Genomic DNA, 26,930 nt, shown 5'->3' on the forward strand with positions numbered 1-26,930 from the left:
AATCTTCTTTGAAATCTGATTTTTTTAGTACATCAAGTTTAAGTACGGCTAGAGCAAATCTATTAAGTTTTAAAATAACTTTCTCTTGTATCACTCCAAAACACACTCCCACATAACACTTAATGTCACTCTTTGATTGAGTTCCGGTAGTTGTGCCAATGACAAAGTTTCTTTGATCATGTGAGTCCATATTTGTGTGCTTACTGATTGAAATAAGAACAAATGCAACAAAATCCTCTGAAATGGTATCCTCAAACTTCATAGATTTAACTTTACTATTGGAAGTGAAGCAAGCATTTGAGTGATCACTCTATATCTAGAGATTTTACATATACTAATAATGTTATGCATTGTTTACTAATTGTTCATGAAATGATTTTACTTTCATGAATCTAATTATGGAGGTGTGAAATTTCTAACCAAGTCACAAAGCTTCTGAGTTTTAAAAGACACTCAACACCACATTCATGATGAAGTTATTTGGATTTAAACCATCTTTTTGTTTTTATCTGATGAGCCACGAGATATCTTAAGCTAAAAATTTAAGTGTATAACAACAAAGAAATAAAGGTCGGCCAATTCTTATTTTAATGATTTTGGAATGAAAGTTTGCAAGAGTGCCCCAATTGGATGAACTTTTTCAGCTTGTAAAACAAAATACATGTTGAGAAACACATCTTAATTAGGGTAGAAATTGTTTTCAAATATTCTAATACTATTCTATTCAAATAGAATGTGCAGGGAGGAGTATTTAAAAAATGGAAGGCATTAAAATTCATGTTAAGGAAGAATATAACCAATTTTGAAGGTATTGTTTTCGCTAAAAGGTTATCTAAGTTATGGAAAGGAAGTTTTTGCCACCACTTTGACATGTGAAATTACATTTTGAAGGAACAAACCATCATGTTCAGTCTTTCTTCAATCCATAGTAAACTAAAACTGAATAGACATACTAAACAATCCTCTTGTCCTTTAATAAGATCTTAAGAGAGAAGCCTCAAATTCAACATTGTTTCTCTCACATTTCAAAAAACAAGTGTTGTGATCCGTGTTACTATGCAATGCATCAAGATATGAATCTTCAACAATTTAGCATATAGTAGTCCGATATCCAAATAAATATAAAAGTTTGTGTGTTTGGTGTTTTCTTTGGTTTTGAACAAAAATTTTGTGGATAATGTAGACTTTTATAAAAATATCAAAATTGAATTTTAGTGGTACCACATTTTTACAGTCAGGTGGTTTCGACGACATTCTCGTGAAGAAGTTATGAATATGCAACGTTTTAATATATTTCAAGATGTGAACTATTAATAAGATATTATGGAAAAAAAACCAATGTCTTAAATTGACATCTTTTATGAATTGGAAACTTACTCAAATTTTATAAAATTATAATATTTGTTCAACTTAATCATTTTGAGTAGAAATTTTAAGAAAATGATTTTCACAACAATACAAGCAGTCGCTTTGGCCGAGTGGTTAAGGCGTGTGCCTGTTAAGTACATCTGGTTTCCCCGCGAGAGTTCGAATCTCTCAGGCGAAGGGTTTTAATTTTTATTACATATAAAAATTGACGCTAGTGTGCCATCTCAATTTTCAAACCAGACTTAAAATCGGAAAAATACTGACTAAATCCTATCATTGCAATGGTTTTCTATCTTGAGCCCTGGACTGGTTGTTTATATCAACTACTCAATCTTAGTAGAACTTAATTAGTCATTACGTGCCATAAAATGCAACCACACATCTGAAATATACCATATAAAAATTCCCATCCTTTTCAAATCATCCTTTATTTAACCATTTGTTTAAGAACATACTACTCAAATATGGTTTCAAAGAGATGATTCAGAAGAGCTAGTAACACTTGCATACCCTTCTGTTTAGATTAATCCAAATTCGAAAAGTCTTGATGATTTCTTTTGTGCGGCTACACAAGTCCCATTACACTCCCAATTCTTTGAGAACTATCAATTTAAATCTACTATCTAGAATCTTCTTTGAAATCTGATTTTTTATAGTACATCAGGTTTAGGAACGGCTAGAGCAAATCTATTAAGTTTTAAAATAACTTTGTCTTGTATCACTCCAAAACACACTCCCACATAACACTTAATGTCACTCTTTGATTGAGTTCCTGTAGTTGTGCCAATGACAAAGTTTCTTTGATCATGTGAGTCCATATTTGTGTGCTTGCAAATTGAAATAAGAACAAATGCAACAAAATCCTCTAAAATGGTATCCTCAAACTCCATAGATTTAACTTTACTATTGGAAGTGAAGCAAGCATTTGAGTGATCACTCTATATCTAGAGATTTTACATATACTACTAATGTTATGCATTGTTTACTAAATGTTAATGAAATGATTTTACTTTCATGAATCTAATTATGGACGTGTGAAATTTCTAACCAAGTCACAAAGCTTCTGAGTTTTAAAAGACACTCAACACCGCATTCATGATGAAGTTATTTTGATTTAAACCATCTTTTTGTTTTTATCTGATGAACCACGAGACATCTTTAAATAAAAATTTAAGTGTATAACAACAAAGAAGTAAAGGTCGGCCAATTCTTATTTTAATGATTTTGGAATGAAAGTTTGCAAGAGTGCCCCAATTGGAAGAAATTTTTCAGCTTGTAAAACAAAATACATGTTGAGAAACACATCTTAATTAGAGTAGAAATTGTTTTCAAATATTCTAATACAATTCTATTCAAATAAAATGTGCAGGGAGGATTATTTGAAAAATGGAAGGCACTAAAAATCATGTTAAGGAAAAATAAAACCAATTTTGAAGGTATTGTTTTTGCAAAAAGGTTATCTAAGTTATGGAAAGGAAGTTTTTGCCACCACTTTGACATGTGAAATTACATTTTGAAGGAACAAACCATCATGTTCAGTCTATCTTCAATCCATAGTAAACTAAAATGAATATACATACTAAACAATCCTCTTGTCCTTGAATAACATCTTAAGAGAGAAGGCTCCATTTCAACATTGCTTCTCTCATATTTCAAAAAACAAGTGTTGTGATCCGTGTTACTATGCAATGCATCAAGATATGAATCTTCAACAGTTTAGCATATAGTAGTCCGATATCCAAATAAATATAAAATTTTGTGTGTTTGGTGTTTTCTTTGGTTTCGAACAAACTTTTTTTGGATAATGTAGACTTTTATAAAAATATCAAAATTGAATTTTAGTGGTACCACATTTTTACAGTCAGGTGCTTTCGACGACATTCTTGTGATGAAGTGATGAATATGCAACGTTTTAATATATTTCAAGATGTGAACTATTAATACGATATTATGGAAAAAAACCAATTTCTTAAATTGACATCTTTTATGAATGTGAGACTTACTCAAATTTTATAAAATTATAATATTTGTTCAACTTAATCATTTTGAGTAGAAATTTTAAGAAAATGATTTTCACAACAATACAAGCAGTCGCTTTGGCTGAGTGGTTAAGGCGTGTGCCTGTTAAGTACATGGGGTTTCCTCGCGAGAGTTCGAATCTCTCAGGCGTCGGGTATTACTTTTTATTACATATAAAAATTGACGCTAGTGTGCCATCTCAATTTTCAAGCCAAACATAAAATCAGAAAAATACTGACTAAATCCTATCATTACAATGGTTTTCTATCTTGAGCCTTGGAGTGGTTGTTTATATCAACTACTCAATCTCAGTAGAACTTAATTAGTCATTACGTGCCATAAAAAGTAACCACCCATCTGAAATATACCATATATAAAATTCCCATCCTTTTCAAATCATCCTTTATTTTACCATTTGTTTAAGAACATACTACTCAAGTATGGTTTCAAAGAGATGATTCAGAAGAGCTAGTATCACTTGCATACCCTTCTGTTTAGATTAATCCAAATTCCAAAATTCTTGATGATTTCTTTTGTGCTTTGGCTACACAAGTGTCATTACACTCAGAATTCTTTGAGAACTATCATTTAAAATCTCTTATCTAGAATCTTCTTTGAAATCTGATTTTTTTTACTACATAAGGTTTAGGCACGGCTAGAGCAAATCTATTAAGTTTTAAAATAACTTTGTCTTGTATCACTCCAAAACACACTCTCACATAACACTTAATGTCACTCTTTGATTGAGTTCCTGTAGTTGTGCCAATGACAAAGTTTTTTTGATCATGTGAGTCCATATTTGGGTGCTTGCTGATTGAAATAAGAACAAATGCAACAAAATCCTCTAAAATGGTATCCTCAAACTCCATAGATTTAACTTTAATATTGGAAGTGAAGCAAGCATTTGAGTGATCACTATATCTAGAGATTTTACATATACTACTAATGTTATGCATTGTTTACTAATTGTTCATGAAATGATTTTAATTTCATGAATCAAATTATGGACGTGTGAAATTTCTAACCATGTCACAAAGCTCTAAAGTTTTAAATGACACTCAACACCGCATTCATGATGAAGTTATTTGGATTTAAACCATCTTTTTGTTTTTATCTGATGAGCCACGAGATATGTTAAACTAAAAATTTAAGTGTATAACAACAAAGAAATAAAGGTCGGGCAATTCTTATTTTAATGATTTTGGAATGAAAGTTTGGAAGAGTGCCCCAATTGGATGAAATTTTTCAGCTTGTAAAACAAAATACATGTTGAGAAACACATCTTAATTAGAGAAGAAATTGTTTTCAAATATTATAATATAATTTTATTCAAATAAAATGTGCAGGGAAGAGTATTTAAAACATGGAAGGCACTAAAATTCATGTTAAGGAAGAATATAATCAATTTTGAAGGTATTGTTTTTGCAAAAGAATTATATAAGTTATGGAAAGGAAGTTTTTGCCACCACCTTGACATGTGAAATTACATTTTGAAGGAACAAACCATCATGTTCAGTCTTTCTTCAATCCATAGTAAACTAAAACTGAATAGACATACTAAACAATCCTCTTGTCCTTGAATAAGATCTTAAGAGAGAAGGCTCAAATTCAACATTGTGTCTCTCATGTTTCAAAAAACAAGTGTTGTGATCCGTGTTACTAAGCAATACGACAAGATATGAATCTTCAACAGTTTAGCATATAGTAGTACGATATCCAAATAAATGTAACAGTTTTTTCGTTGGTGTTTTCTTTGGTTTCGAACAAAATTTTTGTGGGTAATGTAGATTTTTATAAAAATATCAAATTTGAATTTTAGTGGTACCACATTTTTACAGTGAGGTGGTTTCGACGACATTCTCGTGAAGAAGTTATGAATATGCAACGTTTTAATATATTTCAAGATGTGAACTATTAATATGATATTATGGAAAAAAGCCAATTTCTTAAATTGACATCTTTTATGAATGTGAAACTTACTCAAATTTTATAAAATTATAATATTTGTTCAACTTAATCATTTTGAGTAGAAATTTTAAGAAAGTGATTTTCACAACAATACAAGCAGTCGCTTTGGCCGAGTGGTTAAGGCGTGTGCATGCAAAGTAAATGGGGTTTCCCTGCGAGAGTTCGACTCTCTCAGGCGACGAGTATTACTTTTTATTACATATAAAAATTGATGCTAGTGTGCCATCTCAATTTTCAAACCAACCAAAAAATCGGAAAAATACTAACTAAATCCTATCATTACGTGCCATAAAAAGCAACCACCCATCTGAAATATACCATATATAAAACTCCCATCCTTTTCAAATCATCCTTTATTTTACCATTTGTTTAAGAACATACTACTCAAATATGGTTTCAAAGAGATGATTCAGAAGAGCTAGTATCACTTACATACCCTTCTGCTTAGATTAATCCAAATTACAAAATTCTTGATGATTTCTTTTGTGCTTTGGCTACACAAGTCTCATTACACTCAGAATTCTTTGAGAACTATCAATTTAAATCTACTATCTAGCATCTTCTTTGAAATCTGATTTTTTAAGTACATCAGGTTTAAGTACGGCTAGAGCAAATCTATTAAGTTTTAAAATAACTTTCTCTTGTATCACTCCAAAACACACTCCCACATAACACTTAATGTCACTCTTTGATTGAGTTCCTGTAGTTGTGCCAATGCCAAAGTTTCTTTGATCATGTGAGTCCATATTTGGGTGCTTGCTGATTGAAATAAGAACAAATGCAACAAAATCCTCTGAAATGGTATCCTCAAACTCCATAGATTTAACTTTACTATTGGAAGTGAAGCAAGCATTTGAGTGATCACTATATCTAGAGATTTTACATATACTACTAATGTTATGCATTGTTTACTAATTGTTCATGAAATGATTTTACTTTCATGAATTTAATTATGGACGTGTGAAATTTCTAACCAAGTCACAAAGCTTCTAAGTCTTAAAAGACACTCAACACGGCATTCATGATGAAGTTATTTGGATTTAAACCATCTTTTTGTTTTTATCTGATGAGCGACGAGATAAGTTAAACTAAAAATTTAAGTGTATAACAACAAAGAAAAAAAGGTCGGGCAATTCTTATTTTAATGATTTTGGAATGAAAGTTTGGAAGAGTGCGCCAATTGGATGAAATTTTTCAGCTTGTAAAACAAAATACATGTTGAGAAACACATCTTAATTAGATTAGAAATTGTTTTCAAATATTCTAATACAATTCTATTCTGATAAAATGTGCTGGGAAGAGTATTTAAAAAATGGAAGACACTGAAATTCATGTTAAGGAAGAATATAACCAATTTTGAAGGTATTGTTTTTGCAAAAGGGTTATCTAAGTTATGGAAAAGAAGTTTTTGCCACCACATTGACATGTGAAACTACATTTTGAAGGAACAAACCATCATGTTCAGTCTTTCTTCAATCCATAGTAAACTAAAACTGAATAGACATACTAAACAATCCTCTTGTCCTTGAATAAGCTCTTAAGAGAGAAGGCTCAAATTCTACATTGTGTCTCTCATATTTCAAAAAATAAGTTTTGTGATCCGTGTTATTATGCAATACGACAAGATATGAATCTTCAGCAGTTTAGCATATAGTAGTACGATATCCAAATAAATGTAAAATTTTGTGCGTTGGTGTTTTCTTTGGTTTCGAACAAAATTTTTGTGGATAATGTAGATTTTTATAAAAATATCAAAATTGAATTTTAGTGGTACCACATTTTTACAGTCATGTGGTTTCGACGACATTCTCGTGAAGATGTTATGAATATGCAACATTTTAATATATTTCAAGATGTGAACTATTAATACGATATGATGGAAAAAAAACCAATTTCTTAAATTGACATCTTTTATGAATGTGAAACTTACTCAATTTTTATAAAATTATAATATTTGTTCAACTTAATCATTTTGAGTAGAAATTTTAAGAAAATGATTTTCACAACAATACAAGCAATCGCTTTGGCCGAGTGGTTAAGGCGTGTGCCTGCTAAGTACATGGATTTCCCCGCGAGAGTTTGAATCTCTCAGGCGACGGGTATTACTTTTTATTACATATAAAAATTAACGCTAGTGTGCCATCTCAATTTTCAAACCAAACATTTAATCGGAAAAATACGGACTAAATCCTATCATTACAATGGTTTTCTATCTTGAGCCTTGGAGTGGTTGTTTATATCAACTACTCAATCTCAGTAGAACTAAATTAGTCTTTACGTGCCATAAAAAGCAACCACCCATCTAAAATAAACCATATATAAAATTCCCGTCCTTTTCAAATCATCCTTTATTTTACCATTTGTTTTAGAACATAGTACTCAAGTATGGTTTCAAAGAGATAATTCAGAAGAGCTAGTATCACTTGCATACCCTTTTGTTTAGATTAATCCAAATTCCAAAATTCTTGATGATTTCTTTTGTGCTTTGGCTACACAAGTCTCATTACACTCAGAATTCTTTGAGAACTATCAATTTAAATCTCTTATCTAGAATCTTCTTTGAAATCTGATTTTTTTACTACATCAGGTTTAGGTACGGCTAGAGCAAATCTATTAAGTTTTAAAATAACTTTGTCTTGTATCACTCCAAAACACACTCCCACATAACACTTAATGTCACTCTTTGAATGAGTTCCTGTAGTTGTGCCAATGACAAAGTTTCTTTAATCATGTGAGTCCATATTTCTGTGCTTGCTGATTGAAATAAGAACAAATGCAACAAAATCCTCTGAAATGGTATCCTCAAACTCTATAGATTTAACTTTACTATTGGAAGTGAAGCAAGCATTTGAGTGATAACTATATCTAGAGATTTTACATATACTACTAATGTTATGCATTGTTTACTAATTGTTCATGAAATGATTTTACTTTCATCAATCTCATTATGGACGTGTGAAATTTCTAACCAAGTCACAAAGCTTCTAAGTTTTAAAAGACACTCAACACCGCATTCATGATGAAGTTATTTGGATTTAAACAATCTTTTTTTTTATCTGATGAGCCACGAGATATCCTAAACTAAAAATTTAAGTGTATAACAAAAAAGAATTAAATGTCGGGCAATTCTTATTTTAATGATTTTGGAATGAAAGTTTGGAAGAGTGCTCCAATTGGATGAAAATTTTCAGCTTGTAAAACAAAATACATGTTGAGAAACACATCTTAATTAGAGTAGAAATTGTTTTCAAATATTCTAATACAACTCTATTCAAATTAAATGTGCAGGGAAGAGTATTTAAAAAATGGAAGGCACTAAAATTCATGTTAAGGTAGAATATAACCAATTTTCAAGGTATTGTTTTTGAAAAAGGGTTATCTAAGTTAGGGAAAGGAAGTTTTTGCCACCACCTTGACATGTGAAATTACATTTTGAAAGAACAAACCATCACGTTCAGTCTTTCTTCAATCCATAGTAAACTAAAACTGAATAGACATACCAATTAATCCTCTTGTCCTTGAATAAGCTCTTAAGAGAGAAGGCTCAAGTTCAACATTGTTTCTCTCGTATTTCAAAAAACAAGTGTTGTGATCCGTGTTACTAAGAAATGCAACAAGATATGAATCTTCAAAAGTTTAGCATATAGTAGTACGATATCCAAATAAATTTAAAAGTTTATGCGTTGGTGTTTTCTTTGGTTTGGAACAAAATTTTTGAGGATAAAGTAGATTTTTCTAAAAATATCAAAATTGAATTTTAATGGTACCACATTTTTACAGTCAGGTGATTTCGACGACATTCTCGTGAAGAAGTTATGAATATGCAACGTTTTAATATATTTCAAGATGTGAACTATTAATACGATATTATGGAAAAAAAAAACAAATTTCTTAAATTGACATCTTTTATGAATGTGAAACTTACTCAAATTTTATAAAATTATAATATTTGTTCAACTTAATCATTTAGAGTAGAAATTTTAAGAAAATGATTTTCACAACAATACAAGAAGTCGCTTTGGCCGAGTGGTTAAGGCGTGTGCCTGCTAAGTACATGGGGTTTCCCCGCGAGAGTTCGAATCTCTCAGGCGACGGGTATTACTTTTTAATACATATAAAAATTGACGCTAGTGTGCCATCTCAATTTTCAAACCAAACATAAAATCGCAAAAATATTGAATAAATCCTATCATTACAATGGTTTTCTATCTTGAGCCTTGGAGTGGTTGTTTATATCAACTACTCATTCTCAGTAGAACTTAATTAGTCATTACGTGCCATAAAAAGCAACCACCCATCTGAAATAAACCATATATAAAATTCCCATCCTTTTCAAATCATCCTTTATTTTACCATTTGTTTAAGAACATACTACTCAAATATGGTTTCAAAGAGATGATTCAGAAGAGCCAGTATCACTTGCATACCCTTCTGCTTAGATTAATCTAAATTCCAAAAGTCTTGATGATTTCTTTTGTACTTTGGCTACACAAGTCTCATTACACTTAGAATTGTTTGAGAACTATCAATTTAAATCTACTATCTAGCATCTTCTTTGAAATCTGATTTTTTTTAGTACATTAGGTTTAGGTAATGGTAGAGAAAATCTATTAAGTTTTAAAATAACTTTGTCTTGTATCATTCCAAAACACACTCCCACATAACACTTGATGTCACTCTTTGATTGAGTTCCTGTAGTTGTGCCAATGACAAAGTTTCTTTGATCATTTGAGTCCATATTTGTGTGCTTGCTGATTGAAATAAGAACAAATGCAACAAAATCCTCTGAAATGGTATCCTCAAACTCCTTAGATTTAACTTTACTATTGGAAGTGAAGCAAGCATTTGAGTGATCACTATATCTAGAGATTTTACATATACTACTAATGTTATGCATTGTTTACTAATTTTACATGAAATGATTTTACTTTCATCAGTCTAATTATGTACGTGTGAAATTTCTATCCTAGTGACAAAGCTTCTAAGTTTTAAAGACACTCAACACCGCATTCATGATGAAGTTATTTGGATTTAAACCATCTTTTTGTTTTTATCTGATGAGCCACGAGATATCCTAAACTAAAAATTTAAGTGTATAAAAACAAAGAAATAAAGGTCGGGCTATTCTTATTTTAATGATTTTGGAATGAAAGTTTGGAAGAGTGCCCCAATTGGATGAAATTTTTCAGCTTGTAAAACAAAATACAGGTTGAGAAACACATCTTAATTAGAGTAGAAATTGTTTTCAAATAATCTAATACAATTATATTCAAATAAAATGTGCAAAGAAGAGTTTTTAAAAAATGGAAGGCACTAAAATTCATGTTAAGGAAGAATATAACCAATTTTGAAGGTATTGTTTTTGCAAAAGAGTTATATAAGTTATGGAAAGGAAGTTTTTGCAACCACCTTGACATGTGAAATTACATTTTGAAGGAACAAACCATCATGTTCAGTCTTTCTTCAATCCATAGTAAACTAAAATTGAATAGACATACTAAACAATCCTCTTGTCCTTGAATAAGCTCTTAAGAGAGAAGGCTCAAGTTCAACATTGTTTCTCTCATATTTAAAAAAACGAGTGTTGTGATCCGTGTTACTAAGCAATGCGACAAGATATGAATCTTCAACAGTTTAGCATATAGTAGTATGATATCCAAATAAATGTAAAAGTTTGTGTGTTGGTGTTTTCTTTGGTTTCGAACAAAATTTTTGGGAATAATGTAGATTTTTTATAAAAATATCAAAATTGAATTTTAGTGGTACCACATTTTTACAGTCAGGTGGTTTCGACGACATTCTCGTGAAGAAGTTATGAATATGCAACGTTTTAATATATTTCAAGATGTGAACTATTAATACGATATTATGGAAAAAAAACCAATTTCTTAAATTGACATCATTTATGAATGTGAAACTTACTCAAATTTTATAAAATTATAATATTTGTTCAACTTAATCATTTTGAGTAGAAATTTTAAGAAAATGATTTTCACAACAATACAAGCAGTCGCTTTGGCCGAGTGGTTAATGCGTGTGCATGCAAAGTAAATGGGGTTTCCCTGCGAGAGTTCGACTCTCTCAGGCGACGGGTATTACTTTTTCTTACATATAAAAATTGATGCTAGTGTGCCATCTCAATTTTCAAACCAACCAAAAAATCGGAAAAATACTGACTAAATCCTATCATTACAATGGTTTTCTATCTTGAGCCTTGGAGTGGTTGTTTATATCAACTACTCAATCTCAGTAGAACTTAATTAGTCATTACGTGCCATAAAAAGCAACCACCCATCTGAAATATACCATATATAAAATTCCCATCCTTTTCAAATCATCCTTTATTTTACCATTTGTTTAAAAACATACTACTCAAGTATGGTTTAAAAGAGATGATTCAGAAGAGCTAGTATCACTTGCATACCCTTTTGTTTAGATTAATCTAAATTCCAAAAGTCTTGATGATTTCTTTTGTGCTTTGGCTACACAAGTCTCATTACACTCAGAATTCTTTGAGAACTATCAATTTAAATCTCTTATCTAGAATCTTCTTTGAAATTTGATTTTTTTACTACATCAGGTTTAGGTACGGCTAGAGCAAATCCATTAAGTTTGAAAATAACTTTGTCTTGTATCATTCCATAACACACTCCCACAAAACACTTAATGTCACTCTTTGATTGAGTTCCTGTAGTTGTGCCAATGACAAAGTTTCTTTGATCATGTGAGTCCATATTTGTGTGCTTGGTGATTGAAATAAGAACAAATGCAACAAAATCCTCTGAAATGGTATCCTCAAACTTCATAGATTTAACTTTACTATTGGAAGTGAAGCAAGCATTTGAGTGATCACTATATCTAGAGATTTTACATATACTACTAATGTTATGCATTGTTTACAAATTGTACATGAAATGATTTTACTTTCATCAGTCTAATTATGGACGTGTGAAATTTCTATCCAAGTCACAAAGCTTCTAAGTTTTAAAAGACACTCAACACCGCATTCATGATGAAGTTATTTGGATTTAAACCATCTTTTTGTTTTTATATGATGAGCCACGAGATATCCTAAACTAAAAATTTAAGTGTATAACAACAAAGAAATAAAGGTCGGGCAGTTCTTATTTTAATGATTTTGGAATGAAAGTTTGGAAGAGTGCCCCAATTGGATGAAATTTTTCAGCTTGTAAAACAAAATACAGGTTGAGAAACACATCTTAATTAGAGTAGAAATTGTTTTCAAATAATCTAATACAATTATATTCAAATAAAATGTGCAGCGAAGAGTATTTAAAAAATGGAAGGCACTAAAATTCATGTTAAGGAAGAATATAACCAATTTTGAAGGTATTGTTTTTGAAAAAGGGTTATCTAAGTTATGGAAAGGAAGATTTTGCCACCACCTTGACATGTGAAATTACATTTTGAAGGAACAAAACATCATGTTCAGTCTTTTTTCAATCCATAGTAAACTAAAATTGAATAGACATACTAAACAATCCTCTTGTCCTTGAATAAGCTCTTAAGAGAGAAGGCTCAAGTTCAACATTGTTTCTCTCATATTTCAAAAAACAAGTGTTGTGATCCGTGTTACTAAGCAATGCGACAAGATATGAATCTTAAACAGTTTAGCATATAGTAGTATGATATCTGTCGCCCTCGGTTTTTTACCATACCTCTCGTGGGAGAGATATACGAACTGACTCTTCTTTTTGTGATCGCGACTTTACGTGTCTATAAATCTGATGACTGCAAGTGCACAGTCGTGTTGTGTAGTTTTAAAAGATATCGAATCCACAGGGACTATGAATCGATCTACCGTTATCTTAGGTTACTATGTAAAGCTAGGGCTACTGAAATTTTGATTGTTCCTAAGGGATAGTGATAGTGAGAAATAAAGAATATAATAAAAGACAGGTATCAGTATGTATTTCGTTTAACTTAAGAGAATCCGAAGGTCCATTGGCTTTTGCATAATTTAATTAAAAATCTTTACTAATTCAATTGATTAAAAATCCTTGTCTCAAACTTTCGCTCTGTTGATTCAGATTACTATCCTAATCCTAATGTACGCTTTCGCCAACCCATTAGATTTTAGAAGAGCTTTTTGGAAACAACGTAATTAATAAAATGCCTATTTTATGAAGTTGTTATCTATTTAAATCTCCTAATCTCAAACTTTCGCTCTGTTGACTCGGAACATGCTAATATCCCTAACGTACGCTTTCGCCATCCCGCTCGGGTGTAAAAACAATTTTTGAAAATAAATAAGTTCCAATTAGTTTTAATACGCTTTCGCCGTCCTTAAAACTAATGTCCTATGTCTACTATCTGGTTAAAGATCTCAAACTTTCGCTCTATTGATTTTAACCTTTGACCGTCTTAACCCCTCAAACTTTCGCTCTGTTGGTTTTAAGACTTACTAATTAAATTAGACATATAAACCAAAAATAAGTGATATTTAATAAAACATAATTAAGCCAATTTATTTCGGATCCCTCGGTTAACTTACTCTACATACCGACACCTTAGTAATTTAGCCAGACATATTAATATGGTTAACCATGCATAAATAGATTCGGTTTATAATAATAAGCATGTTAATAGGCATACAATATATCATGCAAATAAAATATAAATAAGGCGATAAATATTAAACCTGAATTAAATAAATGGCAAGTAAATCTTCAAGTATCGAACCTCCACCACAAGTTGGCTGGATCGTTCTTCGGAAGTTAAACGGGCAGAAAATAAAACAAGGAAATAAAAACGATAAATCTAACGTAAGGCTAGATTTATAAAAAGTTCACAACAATTTCCGGTGTAGAAATCGTTGTGAGAAAATAAGTGTTTGAATGAAAACAGAATGAAAAATATGATTCGCGGTACAATTTCGGCAGCACTTCGTTAGCAGGAAATCGGACACTTTGGACTGAAGTGACTGCTTCTATTTACAGGGGAAGCTTTGCAGTTGCTTTGCGTGAAAAGAGGAGATTCTGCAGACTGGCTTGGAGACATGCGTCTCCGATTCTTTAGGGAGACTGGGTGCGTGACTTGAGACGTGCGTCTCAAGTGGAGAATCTTCAGGGAAATGGAGACGTGCGTCTCCCTTTTGCTGATGTGGCATAGGGACGTTGGAGACGTGCGTCTCCTCTTACTTGTGTGCATTGGGCTGCTTTCCTCCGTGGGCTGGATTGCTTCATTGGGTCTTTGGGTCTCTTTCAGCACACTTGGGCCTTATTTGCACTCCCTTTTTACTTCAGCACCTATTCTTCGTCTTTTAGGCATAGATATGGGTCGTTTTAGCTCCATTTCTTCTCTTTTTCGCAATTAGTCATAATAAGAGTGTAAAACTTGAAACAAAGCAAAAACTCGCGTAATATCATAATAAATCAATATAATAAACGGAAAATGCTATAAATATCTATGAATTTCAAGCTAAATATACGATATAAAATCGTGTTATCAAATTCCCCCAGACTTGAACCTTTGCTTGTCCTCAAGCAAAATAACAAGATAGAAATGGGAGGACAGCGAAATGAAACACGCTTCCACCACATCGTTCGGTCATACTCAGCTACATTGTGTTCTTGTTTGAAAATAATGTTGCAGATCCAAACAATAAACTTATAGTAGCGACACTAGACAACTCCCAGTATGCATACCAATCTGAATCATGCCATTATAGCTCGACCTTTTGACTCGTCATCATGTTTTACCCTTTTCATTCGCGCGCAATCACATTAAGCCCATTATCTTGACACGCACATAGCAGAGTAGTCGGTTAGTGACTATGATCCTTCTTATGGAGTTCTGGCACAATATGTGGTATACTCCTTAGCATTCACTTGTAGATTGTGGGGAATCGGACAATAGTCCTTCCTACCAAGTTCAGTACCAGATGACTTCTGAACCAATCAACAATGAGTTTTTAATTTCTTTGTATTTGAGATTTGCGACCGTTAGGTTAAATGATCTCGTGAGGATCACCTTACTTAGTAGGCACATTTCTTATTATGGTTAAGCACATAATTATTATTATGAGGATCATACACTTATATTCATCGACTCTCTGCGTAGTTTGTATCTAAGACGGTGCCGACTGCTAGAATAAACTACTAAGGGTTACTTCAAAAATTAAAGTCGATGGTTTTGGTATAACAGGTATTCAAATCGGTTACGCATACTTGGGGGTTTTAGAGTGTTGGGACAATAAGGGTATTGACTTGAATCAATTTATATGCGTTGAGTGTTTGAGTAGCTTCGTATTTCTCAAACGTGTGGGGTTTGCGTTTATCGTTTAAGAGCAAAATTTTTGTTATGGCTCAAGAAAATGGAAGAAATTGAAATAACAACGGAATTATAAAGATAAGACTTGAAATTCCATAAATATTCTTTATTGAATTAGAAAAAACATTACAGGGAAGGGAAATACACTAGAAAGAAAGGAAATAAACTAAAGGGAAATAAAACTAAAGCAAGTAATACGACTCCTCCAGACTTGGATGATGCAATGTCCTCAGTGCATGAGAACTACTCCTCAGTGTTGCGGTTGCGTGAACTGCTTGCGCCTCTTGTACGAACACGGCGACGTCTATCAGTAGGAGAGCCATTCACACGAATGTTAAGATCATGCAATTGTGTAGCGATTTCAGTGTATTGGTCTTCGTTCCTAATAGCATAGTCACGGTGCTCCTGTTGCATCTCTCGAATAAGCCTTAGTGTTTCATTTTGATTTGTCTGCATAGCTTGAAATAGGTGGTCTTGTCGTTGAATTGCAGCATACATGGCTTCAAGAGTGATAGGTGGAGGGTTGTTTTGAGGAGGTTGGTTGACATCAGCTTGCCCTTGGTTGAGTTCTTCTTCATTTGCATCCACAGGTTCATTAGGATGTTCAGGTTGGTTATCTTGAGGATTGTCTTCAATGAGTCTCCAACGCTGAACATAACGGATGTTGATTCTTTCGGGGCACGGAAGGATGACATAAGGAATCAGAACTTTGTTGACGACCAAAGTGTATCGGCCATCATGGCGGGGTGAAACCAAGTGGGAGTCACGGCAATAAGTAAGGTCGAGTGATTGAGCAGGTAGCATGAGATGAGAGAGTGAGAGGAGATCATCACCAAGGCCTAGAGCACATGCCAAGGTGGTAATAAGTCCGCCAAACAAAAAGGGGTTTGTAGCGGGGGCGTTGACACAGCCTTGGATATGTTGGAGCATGAAAGGTGCGGCATTGAAGCGGATATTGTTAAGCGCACAGTAAAGGAAAAATAGTTCGTGTTGGTTTACCTTATGGTTGTTGGATCTCGCAAAAATAGTGTGCCCCAAAACACGTTGAAAATAACGTATAGCGGGGTTTTGAATGTGAGAAGCATGTAGAGCCCTCCAACGAGTAGGAACTTCGCCAGTGAGATTAAACCACAGGTCGAAAGCATGTTGCTCCCATGAACGACCATTGAGTTCTTGAAAGATAGTGCGGAGAGCATTTGGTGACGTATTAAAGTGCAAGTACGTAGCCACTACTTCTTGATCCAAAGTATATTCACGGTTGAACATCCGAAATTGGATGCTACCGGTTGAGAGCGGTTGATTAGAAGGAGTGTCGTAGTTGAAAGAACTCAAGAACTCTAAGACGAGCGGCTCATAAGTGGGTACGGGTTCGATGCAAAGATGGTGTAGGCTAGATTTAGTGAGTAAACGGGTGACACCATCAATGAGGCCTAGAGTTTCTAGACATTCGGTGTTCACAAATTTTGTGGGAACAACCGAACGTTCATAGAAAGCGAGGTATTTGGTTCTTTGAGCATCATTGTCGTCTTCTCGGAAAATAATATTTGAAAGGTCGGGAGGTGGTCTCTCAGGACGAACACTACGGATGATTGAACGTGGAGGCATGGTGAATTTTGAAAATGGAAAATAGAAATGAGAGTAGAATGGTAGAAAATGGTATGAAGGTTGTGAAAAGTTAGAGTGGTGGTGGTGTGGTTTTATAGTGAGGTTTGAGAATGGTGTGGTTAATGGAGAATTAAAATGGATTAATGGTGGTGTTTGAAGTTTGAATGGAATAGAAGGTTAGGAAATGATGAAGAATTAAGAGGTGAATGATGGAGGATGAATGATGTTTATGGTGTTTAAATGGAATAAATAGGGGAAGAATGAGGAAGAATGAATTTTGAAATTCAAATTCCAAATTCAAGAGGGAATAAATATGGTCTTTATGCGTGGTCAAATGGTGCAGACTACTGGCCTTGGGAGACGCGCGTCTCAGGCAGTCAGTCTGCTGGGGGACAGGGCATGGAGACGTGCGTCTCCTGTCCTTTGCATGCTGAGGTCTGGTCCCACATGAATGGAGACGTGCGTCTCCTAGCTCAGGTAAGTGGTTTCCACGCATGCCATGGTCAAGACAGGTTCTGACAGATGACATTAAGTATGGAATAAAAGTTCAAAACAGTGTCATTTTTTTCATACTATAAACAGCAAAAATAATGGTAACCAGGAATATATGGCAGTTAATAGTAATGCAGTAAAACACAGTAGCAGTAATAAATTGAATATTGCATTTAAAATTAAACCGGTACTGAGTGTTAACAGGAACAGAATGTAAAAGTGCAGAAAATTAAGTTCTAAACTAGGAATTTGAAATTACTAAAACTAGAAATAAAATCTAATAATCTAAACGGTAACATCTAGCCACGTCTATTGTTATTCACATTAGAATAAATGTGTTTGAAGACTTCGTCGAATTGAGCATTGACGGTGTCGATGAAATCGAAGAAATGCATTTGCAAAGTGTGAAGCTCGTTGCGCACATGTTGTACATCTTGTTGCAGTGCAGTGATGGCTTGCTCGTGCGTGTTCAGATTAGGCATTCTTTGATTTACTGATGCGGTGGATGTAGCGGGTTGTTGTTGCTCGAGCTCGACATCAGTCATATCAACAGTGTAATCATCAGCAGAATCTTCAGAAAGAGGTTCATAATCAGGAATGGGTTCATCTTCAGGATTAGGGTCATAGTATCCAGGAGGAGTGTCAGGCTCAGATTCTGATACGTGCATTTCCTCATCAAAATGTTCATAAGCTTGAGGGGTTTCAGGTGAGGGTTCTCTCTCAGGAATCTGACCATAGTAAAGCCAGTTAGCAGGGTTGTGCACACTCGTCCTTGGACTCGGTAAAGTGAACTGATCCGATACTTTGTTATCAATGAGAAAATCAAACTGATCAGGTCCAAGGTTACCGACGATACCTCGGTTAAAGTAGAATTGAATGTCCATAGAGTTGTGGGAACCAAGAGGTGTCAATCTAAGCAAAGGTACTCTCATTCCTATAGCATTAGCAATCATAGTGACAAATCCGTCGATCCTAATAGGTGAAACTTCGTCTTGCGTGATGCGCCCGACGTTTGTTAGCATGAATGCGATGGCGTTGACCGGGCGATTCTGAGAGGAGCAGAACATGATGAATAACTCTTCTCTAGAAACTTCAGTGATGTTATCAGGTTTTCCAAAAATGTAGTGAGCAATGATCTTATGGAAGTATCTGAAAGCGGGGTTATGGATGTTCTCAGATTGGAATTCGTTCTCTTCAGGGTTGTCGTTTCCAGTGATCTTGCCCCAGTATCTTTCCAACTCCCAGTAGGCAAGACTGTCTTCAGCTACTGTGGTGTATGCATCTGATCCATGAGGTAGCTCTAGCATTTCAGCAAAATCTCGGATGCAAAAATTAAATTCCATACCAAAGAGTCTAAAGAGAATGACTCCTTTTCTCAGTCCTTGTCCACAGTTAGGAAGATAGGTCAGGGAGCTCAAGAATTCCAGAGTGAGCTTCCGGTAGGTACTGAACTAACGGAACAGGTGAGAACCAGTCCAATCAATTTGGTTTAGCAGGTGCAAAACGCTTTCTTCGATACCAAGTCGTACCATAGTCGGTTGGTGAGGGTAGCAAGTCAATTCCATTTGTCTTTCAGCCAACTTATCAAATCTTGCTTCTTGTCCTCTACCACGGAACACAACTTCCATATTATCGACTTCTTGCATCTTAGTTAATAGTTGAGAAAAACCTAGAAGTTGAAAATATTAAGATTAAGTTAGAACTAGGCTAGTGTCGATTTTAAAAAGAAAAATGAAATAAAATTAAGTAACAAGTTATAATAATAAATATAATTATAAAAAGGAAATATTTTCTCGAATTAAGATAGCAGTTATAATTATAATAATTATTATAAGATGTATGAAAAAAAAAAGTAAAAAATGATTAAAATTAGAATAATTAAAAATAGAATAGATTATTTAAATGAAAATTAAAAAGGTTAAAAAATAAATAAAAATAAAATAAAATAGAATAAAATAATAAATAAATGTGGGTTGTCTCCCACCAAGCGCTTTGTTTTATGTCGTAAGCTCGACGATTTTAAAAATAGAAAACTATTTTTTCAAAAGAGCGGGCAGTTCGTCAAGTTTAAAAACTTCGATGTTTTCATCGTGTTCGAGATGATGGTAATACTTAAGACGTTGCCCATTTACGACAAAAGGTTTGACGGTTTCTCCTTTGATTTCTATCGCTCCACTCGGAAATATGTTAGTTATTTCGAAAGGACCAGACCATCTAGATCGTAACTTACCAAGAAATAATTTTAGTCTAGAATTAAAGAAAAGTACTTTATCGCCTATACTAAAATTTTTCCTAGATATACGCTTGTCGTGTCATTTTTTCATTCTCTCTTTATAGATTTTGGCGTTTTCGTAAGCGTCTTGTCTAAGTTCTTCCAATTCGTTTATGTCTAGAAGTCGTCTCTCACCAGCGGCAGTGTAGTTTAGGTTTAAGTTCTTAATGGCCCAATAGGCTTTATGTTCTAACTCTACCGGTAGGTGGCATGATTTTCCATAAACGAGTTTGAATGGGGTAGTTCCTATTGGAGTTTTGAAAGCTGTTCTATAAGCCCATAAAGCTTCATTTAGCTTGGTTGACCAATCTTTCCTAGATATAGCAACAGTTTTCTCCAATATTTGTTTTATTTCGCGGTTAGATACTTCTACTTGTCCGCTTGTTTGTGGATGGTATGGTGTAGCTATTCGATGATTTACTCCATATTTTCGAAGGAGCTTCTCAAGTATTCTTGAAATGAAATGGGAACCACCATCGCTAATTACCAATCTTGGCACACCGAACCTAGGGAAGATGACGTTTTTGAAGAGTTTGATAACTACTCGTGTATCGTTTGTAGGAGAAGCGATAGCCTCTATCCATTTTGAAACGTAATCGACAGCTACGAGTATATATTGATTTCCAAACGACGACGGAAACGGACCCATAAAGTCTATTCCCCAGACGTCAAATATTTCTACTTCAAGAATGCCTTTTTGAGGCATTTCATCACGTCTTGAAATGTTTCCGGTTCGTTGGCATCTATCACAGTTTATTACAGCAAAATAAACGTCTTTCCACAGGTTGGGCTAGAAAAGTCCAGATTGAAGGATTTTGGCGCAGGTTCTAGATGTGCTATGGTGTCCTCCACACGGTGCAGAATGGCAGTGTGTTATTATGCTTCTTATTTTTTCCTCGGGTACACAACGTCTAAAGATTCCATCGGGGCCTCTTTTGAACAGGAGTGGATCGTCCCAATAGTAATGTTTTAGGTCATGGAAGAATTTCTTCTTCTGTTGGTAACTTAGATCAGGAGGAAGCACACCAGCAGCTAGGTAGTTTACGAAGTCTGCATACCAAGGTGTGGCAGAGCGTGCTAAAGCTATTTCAGCTAAGTTGTTGGTTTCAGCGTTCAGATGGTATGGTTCGAATTCATTTACTTCTAATTGAGCGATGAGTCTTTCATAAGGGAAATCATCGTCAATTGGTACTTGTTCGGGTTTTAGATTTTCCAATCGAGAGAGGTGATCTGCTACGACATTTTCAGTACCTTTTTTATCTTTAATTTCCAGGTCGAACTCTTGTAGTAACAAGATCCATCTCAAAAGTCTTGGTTTGGCGTCCTTTTTGGTTAGGAGGTACCTAATGGCAGCGTGGTCAGTGTATATGATTATTTTGGCTCCTACCAGGTAAGAACGGAACTTGTCTAGTGCAAATACCACGGCTAATAATTCCTTTTCCGTCGTGGCATAATTCATCTGAGCTTCGTCTAGGGTTCTACTCGCATAGTATATGACATGTAGTTTCTTATCTTTTCTTTGCCCTAGAACGGCTCCTACAGCATAATCACTCGCGTCACACATTATTTCGAAAGGTTCATTCCAGTCGGGAGGTTGCATAATTGGCGCAGAGATTAATGCTCGTTTAAGCGTATGGAATGCTTCAGTGCATTTATCGGTAAAAATGAATTCGGCATCTTTCATTAGTAGTTCAGTTAAGGGTTTTGTAATTTTAGAGAAATCCTTAATGAAACGTCGGTAAAAACCAGCGTGTCCCAGAAAACTTCTTATTTCTCTAACGGTTTTGGGAGGTTGAAAGTTTTCGATAATTTCAATTTTAGCTTTATCTACTTCGACCCCTCTATCGGATACGATGTGTCCAAGTACAATTCCTTGTCGAACCATGAAATGGCATTTTTCCCAATTAAGGACTAGGTTAACGCTTACGCATCGTTTAAGTACCAGTTCAAGGTTCTCTAAACATGTTTCGAAACTTCCTCCACAGACAGAGAAGTCGTCCATAAAGACCTCCATTATTCCATCTAAGAAGTCGGCAAGTATTGCCATCATGCATCTTTGGAAGGTCGCGGGTGCATTGCATAGTCCAAAAGGAATTCGTCTATAAGCGAATGTACCATAAGGACAGGTAAACGTGGTCTTCTCTTGGTCGTCAGGGTGGATAGGAATTTGGAAAAATCCGGAGTATCCATCCAGATAACAGAAATGCGAGTGTTTAGCTAGGCGTTCGAGCATTTGATCTATGAAAGGTAAAGGGAAATGGTCTTTTCGGGTGGCTTTGTTTAGCTTCATATAGTCAATGCGCATTCTCCATCCAGTTTGGGTACGTTGTGCTACAGATTCGCCTTTAGCGTTAGTGATTACAGTAACTCCTCCTTTCTTTGGTACGACGTGAACAGGGCTAACCCATTTACTATCGGATATAGGATATATTATTCCGGCTTCTAGCAGTGTTTGGATTTCCTTTTTAACCACATCGCTCATAATAGGATTTATCCGCCTTTGATGTTCCCTAGAGGTTTTACTATCGTCTTCGAGCAAAATGCGGTGCATACACAGAGAAGGGCTTATACCTTTCAGATCTGATATGTTATATCCTAAAGCGGTCGGGTATTTTCTTAGGACATTAAGTAATTTTTCAGTCTCGGTTCGTCCTAAGTTGACGTTCACTATAACTGGTCGGTTTAGTTCTTTGTCTAGAAATTCGTATCTAAGATCGGTAGGAAGTGTTTTCAGCTCTATAGCAGGTTTCTTAGGTCCAGGTATAAGATCGGGAGTTAAAGCTAAGCATTCACTCAGGTGATCATCTTGATATTCCTCACGCCAGTTGTCATCTTCAAGAATTGGCGGCATAGGAATTCTTAGGATCTCAGTTTCCTTATTTGGTTCGGATTTTATTTCTTTGAAACACTCGTCGATTATGTCGGCAGAACAGCATGTGTCAATTATAGAAGGTGCTTTTAGGAATTGGGAAAGGATAAATTCTATTTTCTCTTCTCCTACTTCGAAAGTAAGTTTTCCTCGCTTTAAATCTATAATTGCACCAGCGGTTGCTAAGAATGGTCTTCCTAATATGATCGGGATGTTAGAATCTTCTTAGATATCCATTATGATGAAGTCAGTTGGGATGTAGAATTGACCTACACGAACAGGGATATTCTCTAACATTCCTACAGGGTATTTGACTGAACGGTCAGCTAGTTGAAGAGACATTCTCGTTGCTTTAAGCTCACCTAGATTTAGTTTCTTACAGGTTGAAAGAGGCATCAAACTAACACTAGCTCCTAAATCGCACAAGGCCTTCTCTATAATGGTTTTACCTATTACGCAGGGTATAGAGAAACTACCAGGGTCTTTCAGTTTTGGAGGCATGTTATTTTGGATGATAGCGCTACATTCAGCGGTAAGCGTTACAGTTTCGTTATCCTCGAGTTTCTTTTTGTTTGATAAGATTTCTTTTAGGAATTTAGCGTACGAAGGCATTTCAGTTATGGCTTCTGCGAACGGTATGGTTATGTTTAATTGTTTCAGAAGTTCTACAAATCTTTTAAATTGCGCTTCGGTTTTTGATTTAGCTAATCTCTGAGGATAGGGAATTGGTGGCTTATAAGGCGGTGGTGGAACATAAGGTTTCTCTTTTTCAGGTTCCACTTCGTTATTGTTCTCATTAGTCTTAGCAGTTTGGTCATCAGTTGATGTCTTTTGGGTTTCCTTTGGCTCTTGTTGTGACATGGATACGTTTTGAGTTCTAGGATCAATGGGTCCATCGTAATTCGTTCCACTTCGTAGTGTTATTGCGTTCGCATGTCCTTTAGGATTAGGTTGTGGTTGAGTAGGAAACGTGCCAGCAGGGGCAGCAGTAGGTGCTTGTTGTTGGGCTACTTGTGAGATTTGAGTTTCTAGCATTTTGTTATGAGTAGCTAAAGCATCTACTTTGTTCGATAGTTATTTTAGTTGCTCGTTGTTGTGGATGTTTTGGTTCAGGAAGTCTTTATTGGTTTGTTGTTGGGAAGCTATGAAGTTCTCCATCATGATTTCTAGATTCGACTTCCTAGGGGTATTTTGAGCAGCTACAGGCGCTTTTGGTAGCCAGGTGGTACAGCAGGTGCTTGTCCAGGTGCGTACAACGCATTGTTGTTCTTATAAGAAAAGTTCGGGTGGTTTTTCCATCCAGGGTTGTACGTGTTAGAATAAGGGTTTCCTTGAGCATAGTTTACTTGATCAGATGGGACTCCAGTCAAGAGTTGACATTCGGCAACTACATGTCCAATTAATCCACAGATCTCGCAGTTAGGTGTTACAGCAGCAGCGGTGGCTGAAGGAGTGATGGTTAAGTTCTCGATCTTTTGAGTTAAAGCGTCTACTTTAGCGTTAACGCGGTCTATACCACTTACTTCGTACATTCCTCCTTTGGTTTGGGTTTTCTCTAGAGCGACTCGTTCTCCACCCCATTGGTAATGGTTTTGTGCCATGTTCTCTATGAGTTTGTATGCTTCATCGTGGGGTTTGTCCATTAATGCTCCGCCAGCAGCGGCATCTATAGTCATTTTAGTGTTATATAAGAGACCACCATAGAAATTATGGATGATCAGCCATGGTTCGAGTCCATGATGAGGGCATATTCTAAGCATGTCCTTGTAACGTTCCCAAGCTTCGAAGAGTAATTCGTTATCTTTCTGGGTAAATCCGTTGATTTGACCTCTAAGCATAGCAGTTTTGCTAGGCGGAAAGTATCTCTCTAAGAATACTCTCTTCAATTCGTCCCACGTAGTTATGGAATTAGAAGGCAGGGATTGAAGCCACACTCTGGCTCTATCTCTCAAGGAGAAAGGAAAGAGACGTAATCGAATAGCTTCGGGACTGACGTTGTTAGCTTGGACAGTGTCAGCATATTGCACGAACACAGATAAATGGAGGTTAGGGTCGTCTACAGGGCTTCCAGAGAATTGATTTTGTTGAACACCTTGGACCAGCGAAGGTTTCAGTTCGAAATTGTTTGCCTCAATCGCAGGTGGTGCGATACTTGAGTGCGGTTCAGCGCGCGAAGGAGCGGCATAGTCTCTAAGAGGACGAATAGCAGCCATCTCTAACTTTGGGATAATTTGATTGATTTGATCAGTAAAAGTCAATTCCTGATTAATAGGAATTGGTGCTACTTCGGGAAGATTGCGAGCTCGACGTTTGACGTTAATGAAACGTTCGATCTCGTTAATTCGTTGTATTAAATCTCCTCCTTGTGAACGAGTATTTGGCATACAATCGTTCAGAAAGAAAAGGAAGGATTTTCCTAGTCTCTACGGTGTAACAGTGAGTTACGATATCGACTTAAATAGTCCCCGGCAACGGCGCCAAAAACTTGATCGCGACTTTACGTGTCTATAAATCTGATGACTGCAAGTGCAAAGTCGTGTCGTGTAGTTTTAAAAGATATCAAATCCACAGGGACTATGAATCGATCTACCGTTATCTAAGGTTACTATGTAAAGCTAGGGCTACTGAAATTTTGATTGTTCCTAAGGGATAGTGATAGTGAGAAATAAAGAATATAATAAAAGACAGGTATCAGTATGTATTTCGTTTAACTTAAGAGAATCCGAAGGTCCATTGGCTTTTGCATAATTTAATTAAAAATCTTTACTAATTCAATTGATTAAAAATCCTCGTCTCAAACTTTCGCTCTGTTGATTCAGATTACTATCCTAATCCTAATGTACGCTTTCTCCATCCCATTAGATTTTAGAAGAGCCTTTTGGAAACAACGTAATTAATAAAATGCCTATTTTATGAAGTTGTTATCTATTTAAATCTCCTAATCTCAAACTTTCGCTCTGTTGACTCGGAACATGCTAATATCCCTAACGTACGCTTTCGCCATCCCGCTCGGGTGTAAAAACAATTTTTGAAAATAAATAAGTTCCAATTAGTTTTAATACGCTTTCGCCGTCCTTAAAACTAATGTCCTATGTCTACTATCTGGTTAAAGATCTCAAACTTTCGCTCTATTGATTTTAACCTTTGACCGTCTTAACCCCTCAAACTTTCGCTCTGTTGGTTTTAAGACTTACTAATTAAATTAGACATATAAACCAAAAATAAGTAATATTTAATAAAACATAATTAAGCCAATTTATTTCGGATCCCTCGGTTAACTTACTCTACATACCGACACCTTAGTAATTTAGCCAGACATATTAATATGGTTAACCATGCATAAATAGATTCGGTTTATAATAATAGGCATGTTAATAGGCATACAATATATCATGCAAATAAAATATAAATAAGGCGATAAATATTAAACCTGAATTAAATAAATGGCAAGTAAATCTTCAAGTATCGAACCTCCACCACAAGTTGGCTGGATCGTTCTTCGGAAGTTAAACGGGCAGAAAATAAAACAAGGAAATAAAAACGATAAATCTAACGTAAGGCTAGATTTATAAAAAGTTCACAACAATTTCCGGTGTAGAAATCGTTGTGAGAAAATAAGTGTTTGAATGAAAACAGAATGAAAAATATGATTCGCGGTACAATTTCGGCAGCACTTCGTTAGCAGGAAATCGGACACTTTGGACTGAAGTGACTGCTTCTATTTATAGGGGAAGCTTTGCAGTTGCTTTGCGTGAAAAGAGGAGATTCTGCAGACTGGCTTGGAGACGTGCGTCTCCGACTCTTCAGGGAGACTGGGTGCGTGACTTGAGACGTGCGTCTCAAGTGGAGAATCTTCAGGGAAATGGAGACGTGCGTCTCCCTTTTGCTGATGTGGCATAGGGACGTTGGAGACGTGCGTCTCCTCTTACTTGTGTGCATTGGGCTGCTTTCCTCCGTGGGCTGGATTGCTTCATTGGGTCTTTGGGTCTCTTTCAGCACACTTGGGCCTTATTTGCACTCCCTTTTTACTTCAGCACCTATTCT

General features: G+C 35.2%; 5 non-coding genes across 5 annotated transcripts; all 5 read left to right on the plus strand.

The window, feature by feature from the left end:
- Window positions 1–1,464: 1,464 nt before the first annotated feature.
- TRNAN-GUU (transfer RNA asparagine (anticodon GUU)) lies at window positions 1,465–1,546 on the plus strand. The gene has a single exon. It is a non-coding gene; the product is annotated as a tRNA-Asn (tRNA).
- A 1,912-nt stretch (window positions 1,547–3,458) lies between these two features.
- On the plus strand, window positions 3,459–3,540 carry TRNAN-GUU (transfer RNA asparagine (anticodon GUU)). Its single transcript has one exon. It is a non-coding gene; the product is annotated as a tRNA-Asn (tRNA).
- Window positions 3,541–5,454: 1,914 nt separating this feature from the next.
- On the plus strand, window positions 5,455–5,536 carry TRNAC-GCA (transfer RNA cysteine (anticodon GCA)). Its single transcript has one exon. It is a non-coding gene; the product is annotated as a tRNA-Cys (tRNA).
- A 3,831-nt stretch (window positions 5,537–9,367) lies between these two features.
- TRNAS-GCU (transfer RNA serine (anticodon GCU)) lies at window positions 9,368–9,449 on the plus strand. Its single transcript has one exon. It is a non-coding gene; the product is annotated as a tRNA-Ser (tRNA).
- Window positions 9,450–24,617: 15,168 nt separating this feature from the next.
- On the plus strand, window positions 24,618–24,724 carry LOC131635001 (small nucleolar RNA R71). The gene has a single exon (XR_009293702.1). It is a non-coding gene; the product is annotated as a small nucleolar RNA R71 (small nucleolar RNA).
- Window positions 24,725–26,930: the final 2,206 nt, after the last annotated feature.

Source organism: Vicia villosa, unplaced genomic scaffold (genome assembly GCF_029867415.1).
Source record: "Vicia villosa cultivar HV-30 ecotype Madison, WI unplaced genomic scaffold, Vvil1.0 ctg.001408F_1_1, whole genome shotgun sequence".
NCBI classification, from domain to species: domain Eukaryota; kingdom Viridiplantae; phylum Streptophyta; class Magnoliopsida; order Fabales; family Fabaceae; genus Vicia; species Vicia villosa.